The 18,168-nt window shown below is 41.8% G+C and overlaps 1 protein-coding gene across 9 annotated transcripts in view; it reads left to right on the forward strand.

The window, feature by feature from the left end:
* Nucleotides 1–18,168, forward strand: part of LOC144686492 (diacylglycerol kinase beta-like) — a 691,325-nt gene that overhangs the window by 498,423 nt on the left and 174,734 nt on the right. The window lies entirely within an intron of this gene.

An 18,168-nucleotide genomic window follows, 5' to 3' on the forward strand; every position in this document is an offset into this window, starting at 1 on the left:
GTAAGAACCAAGTAGAGTGAACAGTTAAATGGAAATAATTAATTTTTGTGAACTTTTATTCTGTTTGATTTTAAAATGTCAGTCGACATTTGTTTATATTTGTGACAAAGTGATTACAACAGGCATTGTGGTATTTCCATTCCAGCAGATATCTATTTGAATGTTCTGCTACCTAATGATTATGAATATATAATTCAAAGTTAAAGAAACAGTTAATGAACTGATTTTTTTTATGGTTTATATTTTCATCATTGAACCTTCTAGAGGTAATCCCTAGAACATTTTAGATCAGAAGAAAATAGTTTTGTAATATAACTTGATATTACTGTTGGCCATGTTAGCAGATATATGCTTAATACTTGGAATTCCTGAGCCTACTTGTTCAACAGAAACACGAATCCATTTATTTTAAATGCATTAGTATCTTACCTTTGTGCCTTTGAGAGCTGCTTAGGTGCATACCATGGAGGACTGTGGGCCACACATCAAGCTGAAACTAAGGTGCCTATTAATTTGTTTATATTTCAAGCTTCATATATAAACAAGTGTTCATCCTTCCAATTCTGTAAACCCACAAAGTTCAAACAGAACAGGCCAGCAAGTAAGAAATATAAGTTGATATAACATTGCTTTGCCTGGAGTTTGTGCACCAGATTCCCTAGCCTCACAGGCCACATAAGGCCCACAGGCTTCACTTTGCAGCTCTTGAGTTCTGATAAAAGGTTAGGTCCTGAAAGGTTAGGTGGAATTTGGTTGTGGTGACAGGGGCCCCGCCCACTGGTTGAAGAACTGGTGGGAGCCCCGTGTCGCCTTTCCACAGGAGGCCTGCCACAATTAAACAATAAGCATGCACTCACCTGGACTATATTGGGCCTCTCACTGAGTTAAGACCTCAGTAAGGTGGAAATCCTACCCTCAAAAAATCAAGCTACTGGCTGATCAGAGGCCGGCAGCTCTCCATTAATAACAGCTGCCAGTAATACTCCGAGGCCTTCACCAGTGATCATGGCTGGATTCCTGTAGAGACGTAATGGAGGTGGGATGGGGGGTCACTGAGACGGGATTGCCAGCTAGGGGGAAGGAGAATGCTGGTGAGAAAGATGGGAGAGCAGTCAGGCTCCCCCTTTCCGATACCAGATCGTTCTATCGGCTACTGAGTGCCTGTGAATGAGGCCCCCCGGGTACACTGCCGGCAAACCTGGCAGGATTTGCTGGTCGGCTCTCTGACGGTACAGGGGACCCGTGTGTTAAATACCTGTCACCATTAAATCCTGGTGAACTTGGGGTAATTGGTTTCAAGTGGCTCGTTAACGAGACAAATTCTCTTCCCATCACCAGCAGCAATTTGCCCGCATTGGGCCCTTCCCACCCCTCACCAAATGCAGGATAAGTTTCCTGCCACCGGGAGTCGAACACATGACCCCTCCCATGCCATTCTCCGAGCCCTCCCATCATCTTGTTCGCTCCAGCGGGCTCCAGGAAATTCTGCCCATTGACTCTTTTTCTCTCTCCACAGATGTTACCTGACCTGCTGAGTATTTCTAGCATTTTTTGGTTTCTTTTTTTCAGACTTCTACCACCTGCAGTATTTGGTTTTCGCTTTTGGAACTCCTCTGTAGAAATGTTCTTTAAATAGTGGGCAAAGGAATGTTATGCAAATGCTTTAAGGAATTGCCCACTAGTATTGTTAACAGTCATTGCTATTACAGCTTTAAGCATTGGGTGTCAGCATCTTTATTTTGGTTTTAATTTAGTATCCCTTTAACCTGGCTTCTGATACCAACAAACCATACCTGGAAAACAAAATGGATTCCACATCCCCATCTTATCTATGCAAGTTTCCTTTATTAGGGAACATTTTTTATAGTGATTATTGAAATGATTTGGCATTTTACTTCTTTGGTACTCTGTGTTCTAGTGTTTGCAAAGAGTATATTTACACATCTGGATTAGGGATGAATAAAACAATCCAGATTCCTGATCCTAATCGCTGTGCAGCAACTATTCCTGGAAATATATGTGGTAGGATACTGGGTGAGAAGGAGGTTTCTGCTAGTATTTGGTGACTGGGTTCACAGACGAAGAATCACAACCCGATGAGAAATAGGAGGGCAGGCTGTGCAACCGTGTCACAGCAAGGGATTGACATCTTCAAGAGAGGAGAAAATTGATGGAAAGAAAGAGAAAGGGTTTCTGATTTGCTAAGTGTAAACTCAATGGAGATTAGTCAGACCTGTTTTGATGATCTTTTGAAGAACATCAATAGAATAGGATGCCAATTAATTCCAGTTGTAACAGTGGGCTCTGCTACTGACAAACTACACGCTGCATCAATTGAGTGCATATTCTTATGATAAATGGCATAGAACCAGAAAAGCAAGCTGCAGTAATGCCCAAGATTATATATGAGCATAATAATTGATCCACCTAATCTGTATTGGAGGTATCACCAAGAGATTTACTGAAAGACTCTGGCTGCAAAATTTGGCTCCAAAGCGTCAGTAGTTTTGCCGCTATGTGTTAAGTGCTGCATTTCTTAATACTAAACCTATAATAGAGGTCTCTTGCCAGGTCACTCTAAAAGTGGCAACAGAGGAAAACCTTGTTGTAATGTTTTTTTTTATCTGCAGAGTTCAGATATTCATGGCTTGAAGCTGGATTATTTTAGCTTTTTATACCTAGTGGTTAATTTGGCAACTATTTAGTAATTGGGGCTTTCTTCTTTGTTCTGATTGAGCTAAGAAGTGTGCTGGAATTTGGTGCAGCTGCATGTTCGAGTCATGCAGGAACCTAACATATAATGCTGATTGGTCTATGTGGATTGATCAAGAATACTCATGTCTGGGCAACTCCAAAATCTACACAGCAGATCAAAATTGGCTTTCAAATTCCTGCTTCAAAAACCTGCAGCTGGGGAAATCCCATTGCTGTACAATATCAAAGAAAATTCAGTTTTCTACTCTGCTTTAATTAGCCTCCAAACTATATTTTGTTTTATAGGATGGTTTTCCATTCAGAGTTGCTTTTAGATTGGAGATGTAGGTCTTTTATTGTTTTAGCAACTTACCTATGTTACACTACAGGAGAAAAATACTTAGTGTTTCCTTATTCGGAAATTGAAGTTTTGTCTTTAAAAAAAGATAGGGCCTCAATTCAATTCTGTTTGATGCAAAGAACCCTCTCTACTTTTTGGTTGTTAGCTTGAAATGTTTCTATTTCATCTAAACATGAATACTTTCCAGCTATTCAGAGCAGCCATTTCCTGCTCGGAATAGCTCTTTAGCCACCTTTTTTGTTTGGGTGATGTCACAGTTTTTTTTAAACAGCTGGATAAAATATACAGATAAGCTGCAGATGTCAGCTTTTGAGGGCTTTCCAATGTATTTTTACCAATGAATGAGCAGAGAACCAAGTTTCTGTGTGTCTGTTACCATTATTACACACAAAACTACTGTTAGAAAAAGTTGGAACTTCCCAGTAAATCACCCTGCATCTGGGAGCAAAAGGTAAGTGAACTCTTAAGGTGTGATCATTCATCAAAGCTGCTGAAAGACATGGAGAAAGATCACACCCAACATGTTAGCATACTTTTCATTCTCAGATGTGCTGTACGTAAGTGTCTTTTTCAGATTTCTATTTTTTTTCCTTCGGTCTTCGATGTAATTTTATTCAACGAACCATTTGACATTGTCCTGTTGTCAGACATACCCAGTTTGAAACAACCATAAGGAATGTAATATACTATTAAGTTTGGTAATAGAAGTTTGAGTCTGCAAGCACTTTCAACTAAAGATTATCACAAGCAAAGTTTCAACAAAAAATATTGAGATTAATGCTGTAATCATCAGCTATTGAAATTGCTGGCATCCGTATTAGTTACCAAGCCACAATTTATTTCATTTCCATGTTACTAAAACTCCTGTTACTAAACCAGTCTGCAAATAATAGCAAGCATTTCACGTTGTAAATGTTTGCCTTCAAAATGTGTCTTACTTACCATTTAAGAGAAGCATGGCAATGCTGGAGCTTTAAGATAACTAGATTATTGGTGGATAAGAAATGAACTCTTCTGTAGTGGGTAACATTTCTTCTGATTTTTGAACTAATTTGCAGGGAAACACCAACATTTGACTGCATGAAAATTTTCCATTTTCGCCACTCTTTTGGTTGCAAATCAGGGGTGCAGGATTTTGTTCAGATCATATATCTTTCTCTATATAACTTTGCATAAGACACACAATTCTGTCAACAAACCACACTTACTGTTTCCACAATATTTTGCCATGCCTTGTTCTCAGTATTTCCCATTGAATTTTGCTATGTCGAGTGTAATGATCTAGTTTCAGGCTTTACTCACTGTGATTCTATGGAGCAAGTTTCCAAAGTCTCCCAACTCTTATCGCAAACTAGTACTTCAACAGAAACTGCTATTCATCATTTGAACATAGTTCATATCACAAGCCAGACTAGAGTATTTTATACAATTATTACTAGCCAAGCAACAAAGCTTCTGTGAACTAGTAATGATTCCGTTATTCCATTTACACTGCCTCTAGACGCATCTTGTGTTTTTAATCACTAGTCCGATGACAACTCCTTTTGCCTGGCAACATCATCACTTTTGTCATTTAATCTCTTCTGCCCTCTCTTTTGCTCTTCTCTCCTCCCCCCATTTCCTAAATCAGAAGAGATTGTGAAATGAGGAAGAAATGGAATGTTAAAAGAAAGATTAGACATGATTATATTGTCATCTTCACTTGCTTCCGCCCAGTTGCAGGCCGTGGCCCCAGTTGTGAACCCTCCAATGATGGCAACTGCCATTTCCTCCATCAGCATGAGGACATGTAGGCACAATCCCCACCAGTGCAATCGTGCACAATGACCTACAAGATAGAGGAAAGCATGTCAGTGAGTGTGGTGCAATACATTTGGATTGTTACGATCCAGTTAGGGACCAGTAACTTTGTTTAAAGTAGACAACGTTTGAAACCCCAATTATCCACTAGGAGAATAATGCCACAAGATTCCATGGCTTTAAACAAACAAAATAAGTTTTACTATACAAAATTTAAGGAAAGTCAGAAAAATAAAGCAATTTACAAAACCTATCTTATACTCTAGCATTCAGAATTAGCATGTGGTCAATATGAATTAACAGGCAAACCATGGTCAAATGCACACTGCACATTAAATGGCAGATCTGACCAAGGCAGATCCCATGGTTTTCTCGGCAACCCACCTAGACATCAGTGACCATTGTGAGTCATAAAATCTTGTTTAAACCCTGTCTTGCTCACACGGGATTTCAATTACTCGTTTTTGAAGAATCTACCCTCAAAAGCTGCTCCGACTCGGACTGCCTTAACGACTGCACACTTCTCGATCATTCAATCTCTTCTGAGACTGTGTTCCACGGGATTCACAAAGCTGCACTCCAGCCTCTAATTACCGGCACAGTTCCAACTCTTTTGCAGACCGCTCACTTCATTAAGTCGGCACTGCCCCTGGGTTTCTCCAAACTCCAGTCTCCCGGCTATAAATGGCTTCTCAGAACCCTAACTGCCTGGGGCCTGCTAACACTCCCAGGGCTTCTCTGTGAACTGCAAACCACATGAGGTCCAAACTGCAACCAAACCCCCCTCTCAGCAAAGACGCAGATAAATTGAAACCAGAGAACCTTCTTAAGTTCCACCCATCTCCATGATGATGCAGGCTTTCAGGCTTCACTGAATGCTTTTAGACTATTATGGCTCTAATTCCCAAAATGAAACATCTCTCTGGACTACACTTATTTGCAAGCAGTATGGATATCGCATCTCCAACTCTCCAGCTAAGTAAGCCCACCTGCTGTTTTTTGGCTCCATCTCTTCGACTCTAACTCTCTTAAACAAACAGGGGTAACTTTCTGAACTGCCATTTTCTTTTATGGGTTCTGCCAATTCCTAATGCCCAGTATTTTAGTTACCTTACCTTCACAACAACAATATTCCCAGAAATAAAATAATAACATGAACCATGAACTAGATATTCATCACAGGATGAGGTGGCTGTCATGGTTGAATACTTGCCAGTGTATGCAAGTTGTGAGATGTGAGTGTGAGGTTACAGCAGTGCTCAGTAAGTGAGGGTGTGGTGAAGCTATGAATATGAGGTTGAGTCGTGCTTGGTAGAGATTGTCAGTCGCTAAGTGGGCACTGCTCAGTCAGAAATCTTGCTGCTCAAAGGCACCTCTGTCCCAACATAGGTGCCCAATGACTTTCATGCATCTGTCACCTGTGTTCAGATTTTTGACTAGGGACACCTAGATTCACAGCCCTGTCCCCGTCACCAATTCTCAATTGCCACGGTACTTGGTAAATGGATCCTGTTAGAACCCTTTAACATGGGGACCTTAGACTGCTGTTATTATTCACACAATCTTGACAGGTTGGCGGTCAAATTTCAGTGATGTGTCAAACCACGATTACCAGGACCACTTTGCCGCTACAGCTGCCTTCTGTCTTTGCAGGTGACCTGTTCTGCCGTTGAGGATTTTTTGGACCTTTCTTTGTGTGGCAACTACCCCTGACCTTGCTGCCATAGTGGCCCTACCAGGAGCAAGAAACTCCTCATGGTATCACTCAAGGATCGTCAGAGCGTACAAGCCTCTCCGCCACTTCAAGGCGGTGATCCACAAAGGGTACATACATGGAACTGGGTGGTTAATTGAGCGGTGTGTCAGGCTCATGATTGTTATAAGGATTCCTGGACTGCATCCAGGTCTCCGGGGCTACACTGCTTACGTTGAGGTGAGGGGAGTGTGACCGCTCTTGACATCAAAACAGCATTTGACAGAGTGTGACATCAAGAAGCCCTAACAAAACTGGAATCAATGGGGATCAGGGGGAAAGTTCTTTACTGGTTGAAGTCATACCTAGCACAAAAGAAGATGGTTGTGGTAATTGGAGGTCAATCATCTCAGTCCCAGGATGTCGCTGCACGAGTTCCTCAGGGGAGTGTCCTCGTCCCAACCATCTTCAGCTGCTTCATCAAAGACCTTCCTTCCATCATAAGGTCAGAAGTGGGGATGTTCACTGATGATTGCACAATGCTCACTGTTTGCGACTCTTCAGATACTGAAGCAGTCCATGTCCAAATGCAGCAAGACCTGGACAATATCCAGGCTTGACTGACAAGTGGCAAGTAACATTCACACCATACAAGTGCCAATCAATGACTGTCTCCAACATGAGAGAATCTAAACACCTCCCTTTGACATTCAATGGTATTACCATTGCTGAATTCCCCACTATCAACAACCTGGAAGTTACAATTGACCAGAAACTGAACTGGACTACCATATAAATACTGTGGCTACAAGGGCAGGTCAGTGGCTGGAAATTCTGAGGCAAGTAACTCACCTACTGACTGCCCAAGGGCTGTCCACCATCTACAAGGCACAAGTCAGGAGTGTGATGGAATACTCTACACTTGTCTGGATGCAGCTCCAACAACACTCATGGAGCTTGACACCATCCAGGACAAATCAGCTAGCTTGATTGGCATCCCAGCATCCACCACCTTAAACATTCACTTCCTCCACCACCGATGCGCAGTGGCAGCAGAGTGTACCATCAACAAGATGCACTGCAGAAACTTGCCAAGGCTCCTTAAGCAACCTAGAAGGAGAAGGACAGCAGACGCATGGAAACACCACCACTTGCAAGTTCTCCTCCAAGCCACACACCAGCCTGACCTGGAACTATGTCACTGTTCCTTCATTGTCGCTAGGTCAAAATGCTAGAACTCTCTTCCGAAATCACAATGAGTGTACCTACATCACATGGATTGTAGCAGTTCAAGGAGGCAGCTCTTCTTACACCTTCTCGAGGGCAATTAAGGATGGGCAATGAATGCTGGCCTAGCCAGCGACATTCACACCCTGTGAAAGAATTTTAAAAATTGATAACAATTGCTATCTGCTCCCACAGCCTTTGCAATGTTTAGCTCAAGCTCCTCTGGCCTCCAAGGGCCCCAATGCTGCATCAGAGAATCTTGGAACATGCTCTTTGCCTTGTAGCACCATATTTGATCATCTTGCAGATCAGACCCTTTTCCAAGCCATTTCCAGCACCTGCTGCAGCCACAGTACAACTCTCCTTTAAGAGATGAAGCCTGACTGCTAACCTCACATAAACTTTGGACCATTGCTGATCCACATGGCCAGAATTCTGCACAGTAAGAATCCAAATGGAGGGGAGGAGCAAAGACATGCATAAATCATTAAAAGTAGCAACGCACATTTACAAAGCCATAAAAAAATTTAAACAAAGCATTATGTTCTTCTTTAGAGGAATAGAATTGAAAATCAGGAAAATTATGTTAAACTTGTGTAGAACTTTGATTAAACCACACTTAGAGCACTGTGCACAGTTCTTGCCTTCCAGTTACACAAAGCATATAAAGGCACTGGCGAAGTACGTAAAATATTTACAAGGATGTCAGCAGAACCAAGAGATCCCTATCTCTGTATCTCCTTCAGCTTCCAAAATACTTGCGCTCATCTATTTCTGGTCTTTTAAGCATCGCCGATTTTGGTGGTCATGCCTTCAGTTGCCTAGAGCCTTATCTCTAGAATTCCCTCCCTACATCTCTCTCTACTTTGCTGTCCTCCTTTAAGACACTCCTTAAAACCTACCTCTTTGCCCGCGCTTTTGGTTATCTTTTGTTTTATAATGCACCTATGAAATGCCTTGAGACACTTTATTATGTTAGAGATGCTATATAAATATAAGTTGTTGTTGTTGTTCACAGTTACACACTTCCAGCTGCAGTCTCTGGATAGTCAAGAGCAGGAACCTGGCTGATATTTCCATCCCTAACCCCAGTGGCAGTACAGCCAATTGTAGAGCCCTATTGCTCCCCAGTTGTGATCAGCTAATTCAGCCCTGTTGATGGATCGAATCTCAGACCTTCCTAGTTTACATGTCACGTCCAATCAATGGGTAAAACTCACTTGAGACATCAGGATAACCCTCAAACATTTTGCTTATGTTTAATTGCCTTATAACTCTGGCCAAAACGCCTTAATATGGTAATGGGAAGTCCCGGTTATAATTCATATAACAGTAAAATGTCCTTTGGATCAATGTTAAATACAGTATTGCTTCTTGTATTATTTCTTGCAGATTGTGTTTAGTCTGCAAGTTTGGACCTGTAATACCCATAATGAGTTGCTTCCACTTAGGGATTCCAAGTTCTTGTTATACAATGTGCTGCTGAGTATTTTTCCTCTGGCTTTCTAAATTTACATGTTCAGGCATTTGTGAATGTCTGCCATGTAGGTGGGATATTTTCGTTAGCTATTTGAGTGACTTCCTTTCAACTGCTGCACATGGTCCTTCAATCTTTTAAAATGTTGGTACATACTGTAGCTATTTGAAGTTGTGATTCATCAACGCCACACTTTGTACCACAATCATTAGAAGCATTTATTATTTTTAATTATCAAATCATTGTCATGACTATACTCAAAGGTCCAATAGGCCTGTTTAGAATCAGGGCCACAGAGTTTATTAAAGCATGGGTTGGAAACATACTGCTTCAATCTTTCATAGAATGGGTGTGGGAAACTGTTTCCACAAGCAGGAGGGTTGGTGACTAGAGGGCACAGATTTAAAATAATTAGAAAAAAGCTAGGGGGAGACGAGTCTTTTTTATACAGCATCTTATGGTCTAGAATGCACGGTCTAAAATGATCATGGAAGCAGATTCAATCGTAGCATTCAAAAGGCAAATGGATATATACTTAAAGAAAGAAATATTTGCAGGGTAATGAGGAAGTGGAACCAATTAGATAGTTCTTTCAGAGAGCCAGTAAAGGCTTGATAGGCTGAATGGCCTCCTTCTGTGCTGCAACGTTCTATGTCGTATTAAAGTTGCAGTTTAGAACCAAGTGGATCATTCAGTTCATGCTTGGTTCAGGATGAGCCATTGTTAGCACTTCCTTATGCAAACACGTTTTTTCAGTTAACAGTTTTCAGTTAAGAATATTGGCTTAGGTCTTCCGGTCTCTGGATGTACAATCCAAGATGCACGCTGGGACCTAATGGAAGTCCAAATGCACTGATCTATGTGGGAATTGTCTGGGAAGTTTAAACTTGCGACGGGAATTCCCCCTCAACGCTGGGACCCTCCATGTTTGTCTCCAGCTCTGAGTCAGAGTTGGGGACTTGGATAGTTCTGTGGTACTTACCTGAATAGTTACCCAGGAAATGTTAGACAGAAAAATCCTAGTCTAACTCCTGGGTAACTATAGAACTGATCCCCCACCCCACCCCACATCACTCACACAGACTCTCTGACCTGACCCAACTACCCCTCCTGACTACGCTAACCCCCAACCATCTGACTACCCATCCCCCCCCGCCCCGACCAGTCCTAACTACACCCCCACCACCCGATTAACCCCTGACCCGTCTATCCCTTGACCCCTGGCCATGCTACCCACTTACCTTGCCCACCCTACCCACTTACTTTACCCACCTATCCACCCTACCACCCTGCCCATTCACCCATTCACTGACATGCACACTGGGCATTTAAACTTAGCTTACAGCAGCTAGTGCTGTAAAAAGCAGGTGTGGCATGTCTTCCCCCTCAACCCTCCAGTGCTGCAATGGAGTTCTTCATGGGACTGTAGGCTCCACATTTCTGAAGAAGCCGACCTCGGAAGACCTGGCCAGAAATGTGGTGCACCGTTGGGGCATTGAAAAGTTCAAGCAGAGTGGCAATCCAACAATGATTGCCACTTTGTGGTAGATTTGGGCCATTGTATTCATTTTTTTAGACTGGCGCTATTATACTTCCTTCTGATTAGAAAAAGTCTTTGAATGCTACGTTTTTATTTTGCATATATTATATGCATATTATATGTCATTCTTCCATTCAAAGGCATACACTGTGAATTTATGATTATTGGTAATCCAACCTTTATCTTGGGTTCAACTTTATTGTGTATTAATGCAGTTATGGCGAATATCCAAGTATGTTTTACATTCAGAGCACACTTTACACACTCTAAAGCACTCAGTGCCTCATGCTTTAAACACCATTTTGTCCACTTCTGACAGAAAAATGTTAGTGTCTGTTATTTAATAAATAGATTAAATTGGTGCAAAGCTCCTACAGTGTAGCCATTGAGCTTGTTCTAGGAAATATGGGCTTTTATTATCCATTGGTGTCAACTCACTCAACCAATTAAACCTTTCATTTACAATAATCTATACACTAATGCACTTGGTTGGCTTAATGGCAACCATCAGAAGCTTTTAGTTATGTTTTTCCTATTTCAGAGGGAGAAAAAACCCTTAGAATACGAACACCTTCCTTTACGAATTACAAGATTGTTTCTTCCCCTGAAAGAGAGAAATATTGCTCTGTTTTAGAAAATGTGGAAGTTGCATGAGGAAGGCTTGGCTTGTCAGCACATAGTCAAGGCTTATACAAGAATAATGACCACTTGGGAGAGATACTAGAGCCTGGGAACCTTACCCTAGTAAGGAGAAACAACTTTAACATCAGATTGGAAGGGAGACAATTGTCCGGAAAAAGAAAGGCAAATGTATTTTTAACAGGCTTGGGGGCCATCTGTAAACTAGATTGTCAGTAAGGAATGGCCGTTCTGTACAAAGGAAATGGTTTGAAACATTAATTTTGAAATGAAATAATTTAAAATCTCATGATCTTGCTTTACAAGCCTTTAACTATATTTTTAGAAGTAGAAATGAAATTGTAAAGCATATTAAGTTAGCCTGGTGGTAGCACTCTTTCTCTGAGTCAGATGGTCCTGGTTTCCAGAGGTTTAACACTTCAAGCTCAAACTTTGCTGGAGTGATGTATCTCACATGCTTCATTAGTTTGACTGTTTTTCTCACTCTTCAACTGGAAAAGCTTTTGCACTGCAAAATACCAAAAATGCAAGTTGATAATGGTACCACAAGATCAACTGGGCATCTTGGACCTTGATGAACAATGGGACCAACAGTCTATCTCTCATTAACAAATGCTATTTAAAGGCTGAAAAAAAGCAAGAAATATGTTTTTAAAATAATTTTACATTTTGTTTTTAAGACTCCACACTTCTAATAGTTAATTTTGCTACCAGTGAGGGTTGACTGGCAGTAATTAACATTTATCATGCTGTTAAAAGGATACTTGGACTTGAACTGACTTGACTTTCTCTGACAAATTTACTTTGTAGCTATGTGCAAGCACAGGAACTTCAGACTTGCTCAGTAAAACTGAACAGGGAGCTAGACAGCAAGGTGCTTTTATCTCATAGCCAACGGCAGAGTGGTGCAACTCAGACAGCAGCTTCTCACTTTCTGCATTTAATTGCACATCTGCCTTACCTGAAGCTGCTGTGGCGTTTGCACATAACTGATGGTGAACACTATCACCCTCGCTGTTATTTTCACAGCAAAATTTGTGCCAATTAATTATTTGCCCTATCTTTCACCTTGCAATCTCTGGCAGGGTCAGCACTGGAGATCATGGCTGTGTATCCTGGCACGAGCAACAAATTGCTTGCTCCATTGATTTTTGCCCTCAATGAGACAGGGACTTATGATGAAGAATATTTCCTATTGGGGAAAAAAAGTGCTGAGTGCTTTGTCACAATCTTTGATAATGCTGTAGATATTTCATCAGGGCTAACATTCTGGATTGCATTTAGGAATCCTTCATCTGACCACTGAGCCAGGCATAGAGCCAGAATCTTCCAACAAGTAGGAGCTAATCATCTTAGGTCACCACTTCTTTTAGATCCTTAGCTCATTAAGGATGTTCCAATGTGTGGTGGTGACTGTAAGCCCTTTGTTTTTTGAATGTCACCAGTTCACTTCATTTACACTCATAAAGCACTTTCTGTATTTTGGAAAATAATTAATTGTATGTAAAGATCTTTGGGCAGTCCTGCAGGATTAATGCATGTTTTATTTCTTTCTGATTCTCACCTACAGTCACCCTCCTGATCCTTGCTTCATTTATTTCTCCCAACCTTTTGGTTTTATTGAATTTTCTCTGAACTCTATTTTGCCCGCTGCTCCATCTTTGTACAAAATGTTTGCAATATTTTGCCTACTGGGAGTACTTTGATCATATGTACTTGTGTGTTTGAGCTGCCTGATCACTAACAGCTGAAACTATTGGTTACGTAGTGGTAAGCTGGTCCATTAGAAGGTGAAAATTCTAGCTAGGCTGTACTGCCAGTACAGCACTCGATGCCCTTACCACACAAATATGTCGGGTGCTGGAGGACAGGGGGAGGTGTAATGGATAAGCAATATCTGGGTTGTGCCATTCATATAACATTTGCTTTTTCTTCACTTCATTCACGTCAAGAACCATATACAAGTGCAACCCAAAGTTTCAAATGTGGGTGGCGGGAGTTGTTGGTTGAGGGGTTGGAGGTCATCATGGTGATTGTGGAGCTGGAGTTGTTGGTCATCATGGTAGTCATGTGCACTCACAGTGGGGAAGGGGTACGATCATGGACGGGGAAACAGGCTAGCTTGGTGGGACCAGTGGGAAGCACTCCTACTTCTCCTGGTCCACAAGGAGTGCTGAGAAGGCATCTTCCACCCAGTAGTCCATGCCTCCGTTAGCTGCTGGATTTCCCAAAGCCCACGAACCTGGTTGGCCAGCATTTAAAATGGAGATCAAATTTGAGGCTTGAGGCACGCAAGCCCATTAAAATATTTAAATGAACACCCTGCCTCCTGGGGTAGGGTTGGTTTCCTGCCCTCCCACACCCTCCACCCCCATCTCAAGTCCCACCTATGTTAAATCTGGACAAGCTGGAAGTGGGTTGGACATTCAGGTTTGAAATTTATAAACTTTTGTATCCCAGCTGACCAAAACCTACCTATCTTTTGGGGGTTAAAATTCCCCTCTTTATTTTTCTCAGTTTTCCTTTCTTCCCAGAAACTCCAATCTTTCCAAACACATGCTTGGTACCATCTAAGATAAAAGCAAAATCCTGCAGATGCTGGAAATCTGAAATAAAAACAGAAAGTGCTGGAAAAACTCAGCAGGACCAACAGCATCTGTGGAGAGAAAAAAACAGAGTTAACGTTTCGAGCCCGTATGACTCTTCTTCAGAGCGATACCATCTATTCTGATTTACTTTGTTGTCTTTTTCATACTTTTTCAACCTTGGTGGTGATCTGCACACTGCATCTTGGTCCTTCACCTTTCCCCAGTCATAAAATGAAGAATCTGCCCTCTTTTTGTAACTTGGCATCTGCATGGTCCATGGGATTATGCAATTGCTTATTATGTAACAATAGCTTCACCACCAAGATATAGATATAGATTACTTTAAAATTCTAAGTGGCATTGGGCCTTTAATTGGCAGCCCAGTTATTTACTTAAGTTCTTAAGGAATACAATTTGTACTGGTACACTCTATTTTCTGATTTAACACTGGGGACAAGCTTTGCATATTTGGTTTTCAACAGATCTCATGTAAATTCTGAAGGATTGAAAAGACCTGTCTCTTTTTAGCTAATTATCTTTCATCTTCAAAGGCAAATTTACATGTCATTTAAAATTCAATCACTTGTTTTGAACATTTTGTTTGTAGTTCTAGGCAAAAGGCCCAGACAATCTTTCTGATGTTTTATTTATTAGATTTTTTTTCTATCTCTGTAAAAAGCTTACCACAAAGAAAGCATTACCCATTCACACAGTGAAATAAAAACCCATCAGTCATCATCAGATATCCTTTTTTATTACAGGAAATGTTCGTTGACAAGTAAACTGCCTGTGTTTACTTCACCACGGCTGTTAAGAGACAGGTCAAATTAAGTTTGTAACTTAGATTTGAAAAAGATTGGAGCTAGTTCTTAGTCTGTACCACCATTGCCACATGCTTCAGCAGAGGGGTAATTTAAGCTATAATACCATCTGTCTTCAGCCATGGATCACCCATCTATGCATAGTTACTTGTCTCATCAATAAATTTAAAATGTTTCATAACTGCAGCCTGTGGTTTCTTCAAAAATTGGGCGTACAGTCACTACTGAACCTCCTCTGTAGCTGTTTACCTATCTGTCTCTCAGTTAGTGAACACTATAAAATAGCAACTTGACAGTCAGGAGCCTGCAAAAAAAACCCCAATCCTGCTATTTTTGAAATGTATTCTTTGACGTTCAAAGGAAAAGTAAAAATAAATGTTAATTTTGTTTTAAATTATTTGTATTCCAAATATATACATCTTGTCACATTCTGGCTAATCAGATTTCTAATAGTCCAAATAAATACACAATGCAGAAATAAAATTTGGTTCACAATGACTGTGTTTATCAAAAATAGATGTGTGAGTATTTGTTACCACATTTGAAATATTTTTCACAAAGAGTTTTTGTAAGCCCTGCTTAATTTCCAGATGTCCTATTAAGATTTTTTTCTGTGTCTTGTTCTATTTCCTTCCGCTCTGATTCTTCTATAACTGAATTGTTTTCTTAATTAAGTTATTATTTCTTTCTATGGCATTGTCCCAAAATTGGTAATGTCCAACCAGCTAGTATCTGCACTAGTGGGAAGTGCAAAGGTAAGATGTGACAGTACAACCTCTGACACGTGGCTGCCCTCCTACTCAGAGGTGGACAGAGGGCCACGGATGATGAAGCAGACCATCCCTCCGGAAAGCGAGGATCTGTGTTGGAGATCACACCAAATTAGCTTCACGTTATTCACTCTCCCTCTTTCCAACCCTCTGTGGCGCATGTCTCCTTTCTGCCCAGTGTTCGGCAGCAGGCTCGAGGCCTCCTCACTCGCTCCTCTCTGCACTCCTCCTTCGCTGTCTGCGATTGTCCAGCCACCCTGCTCTATAGCTAACTCCACTGCCACCTCCTCTGCAGGTGTGAGTGTCTTTATGTCGGGCATTTGTCCACCTGACTTTGTCCATTCCTTGTTGATATGGGCCATTTTGTCCGACAGATAGAAGGGGAGAATGAATCTCATCTTGGTGAATGCCCTCTTTATCAGCATGCATCACTCTGACAGATAATGAGGCATCCCAGGTAACCAGTCCACACTCCAATTCCAGTGTTACTTGTACAGTGTTGGAAGTATGAGCCTACAGATTCTGGCCCCAGTACGTTCAGGCCTCATGATGCTACTTCTGCTGCACTGCATTCTACCCCCTGCCTACTCCCTTCCCTCAATGTCAGACATTACTTGACATTGTCATAAGAGCCGCATTGATTACTGCCACAGTTGTATTCACCCTGGCGGTGCAGAGTAGGTCGTTGACCCCTTTCCTGCACTTGACCCAAGTGCAGCTGTGGACTCTCTGGACCTCCCACCACAATCTCCATCCAGGCCTCCTTGGTCAGGCAGGAGGATTTCCTGATGCTTTTGGTGAAGAAGTGCACCTCCCGCTGTTCCTGAGCAGCGTGGAGTAGAACGGGCAAGGAGGCATCGCTGAACTGCGGGGGCCACGTTGTCTGATCTGAGAAATTTGCCAGTTGAGTGTGAAGGCCAAGGTGATACTCCTGGGGTCAATGGCAGAGAGGAAGGCAGAGGTCAAGGTAAAGCTCCTGAGGTACTAACAGCCGTTGCCACACTATTGCTGCTGTGGGTACTGGAGGCATGTCCGGGCACTACTTAAAAGTGGTGCCCGGACCTCTGACCCTGTCAACTGACAGCAGGTTCAGCGACTTAATGCCTGTTCCCTTTTGTAATTGGCTAAACCCCGTGCCTATGTGTACTTTGTTGGCCAACAGACAGTGATGGCGACACCTCACCCAGTCAAAGAGCAGTACAGCAGAAGCTGATCAGCCACCTGTGGACAGAGGACATGGACAGATTAGGGGAAAACGGAAGCAAAAGGGAAGGTAACGCACCCTAAAACAAACACCACATGTGGAAGCCACAAGAGACATACCAGTGAAATCCATGTGCAATGCGGAATTACCCACTGGTGAATTAAAGAGTCAAGTCCAAGTTTCAAATCTCAACAAACCCAGCATCTTAGATTCAGAACCCATCGAAGATGAGGTGCCCGAGGTGAAACTAGACATTTAAACAGGGGTTTAAAAACAGGTTACAACCCACTGTCACCCTAGAAATAAGATTTGCCAATATGCCCAAAATGGGTTGGGGAAGTGGCAGTTGAAAAGTTAAAAGTTGTACAGACAGTACAACCAGGCAGTCAGAGACATTTGCATGGCACAGGCAGTTCTCTTCAGCTTGTGGGCACAACTCCTTCAACTGCAGAGGCAAATTTTAATCTCCACTACCCCCACAGTTATATGTCAGATGTCACATGTTAGCAGGAACATACCCAGAGCACTACCACCAGATGTTAGTGAACACCCAGACATCCCCCGCCTCCCCCCAACCGTTGACGAATGGGCAGGAGAGCACAAGGTTCTGAAACAGCACCTTCCTTAAGCCCAACACTAAAGGAAATTCAGAACCCTAAATGTAAGGCTATTTCAATGAAGCCTGCTTTTGCAACCTTACCACCTAAAGACTTCCCACATTGCAAAGAAAAACAATTGATTAGTGGTGCTTTATCCAGAGGTAACTCAACACAGAATCATCCCGAAAGAAAATTTAAACTGAGCATAGTTGTAACCATGTAACATGGGAACCTAGGGAATAGGAGCAGAGGAGGCAATTCGGCCCCTCAAGCCTACTCCACCATTTATCTAGATCATGGCTGATCTTCTACCTCGATGCCATTTTCCCACACTATCACATTACTCCTGATATCTTTAATATACAGAAATCTATTGATCTCTGTCTTCAACATACTCAATGACTGAGCCTCCACAGTCCTTTGAGATAGAGAATCCCAAAGGTTCACCACCTACTGAGTGAAGAAATTCCTCCTCATCTCAGCCCTAAATGGCCGACCTCTTATTATGAGACTGTCTTCCCTGGTCCCCTGGTAAGGTTGACATGTGTGTGTTTGAGGATGAATGTGTATGTATATATTTAATTATTATTACAATGAAATGTTCCTATTGTTGTCTTTCTTTTTGTGTGGTGTGGAGGTGTCATGAAGATGTGATTTATGCCAAAAAAAATTTAATTCACCAGCTGGAAATATGAATTGAACTTTTGAAAACACGAACACTTTTTAAAACGCGAACTAAAGTGAGCTGAACTTAC

This window comes from Cetorhinus maximus, chromosome 11 (assembly GCF_964194155.1).
Source record: "Cetorhinus maximus chromosome 11, sCetMax3.hap1.1, whole genome shotgun sequence".
NCBI lineage: Eukaryota > Metazoa > Chordata > Chondrichthyes > Lamniformes > Cetorhinidae > Cetorhinus > Cetorhinus maximus.